We start from the raw sequence: 819 nt of genomic DNA on the forward strand, positions 1-819 counted from the left end.
GAAAATCATCATGAAGAAGAGGTGAACAGCCATGCCAGAAGGGGTGGAGCTAATCCTGCTGGACAAGAGAGAAGAGTTTTGGGATCATACATCAATCCAAATCCAGGAAATTGTAGTAGTAGCATTCAGAGGCCAACCATCCTTGCTAACAATTTCGAATTAAAGCCTCAACTCATAACTCTTGTCCATAACAACTGTTCTTTGGGAGGAAGTGCACAAGAGGATCCTAATGAACATCTCACTAAATTTCAAAGGATATGTGACACGGTTAAGTCTAATGGTGTTCATCCTGACACCTATAGATTGTTACTATTTCCATTTGCTTTGAGAGACAAGGCATCAAAATGGCTGGAGTCATTCCCCAAGGAAAGCTTAACCACATGGAAAAATGTAATGAGCAGATTCTTGACAAGGTTCTACCCTCTACAAAGATTAAACAGGCTAAGAACTGAAGTACAGACATTCAGACAACAAAATGGTGAAACTCTATATGAATCCTGGGAAAGATTCAAGGACTTGACAAAGAAATGCTCCCCTGACATGTTTAATAAGTGGGTGCAAATTCACATCTTCTATGAAGGGCTGAATTGTGAATCAAGGAAGGCTGTAGATCACTTATCTGGAGGTTCCCTAAACAAAAAGAAGACCATTGAAGAGGCTATTGATGTTATAGAGATAGTAGCTGACAATGAGTATTTTTATGCCTCTGATAGAAGCAACAACAGGAGAGTCTTGGAATTAAACCATATGGATGCAATCCTGGCCAGAACAAGATGATTACCAAGTAACTGGCTGAATTGACCAAACAAATGGAGAAGA

The 819-nt window shown here is 39.7% G+C and overlaps 1 non-coding gene across 1 annotated transcript; it reads right to left on the reverse strand.

Moving 5' to 3' along the window:
- Nucleotides 1–438: 438 nt before the first annotated feature.
- Nucleotides 439–546, reverse strand: LOC112787476 (small nucleolar RNA R71). The gene has a single exon (XR_003194888.1). It is a non-coding gene; the product is annotated as a small nucleolar RNA R71 (small nucleolar RNA).
- Nucleotides 547–819: the final 273 nt, after the last annotated feature.

This window comes from Arachis hypogaea, chromosome 20 (assembly GCF_003086295.3).
Source record: "Arachis hypogaea cultivar Tifrunner chromosome 20, arahy.Tifrunner.gnm2.J5K5, whole genome shotgun sequence".
Taxonomy (NCBI): Eukaryota; Viridiplantae; Streptophyta; class Magnoliopsida; order Fabales; family Fabaceae; genus Arachis; species Arachis hypogaea.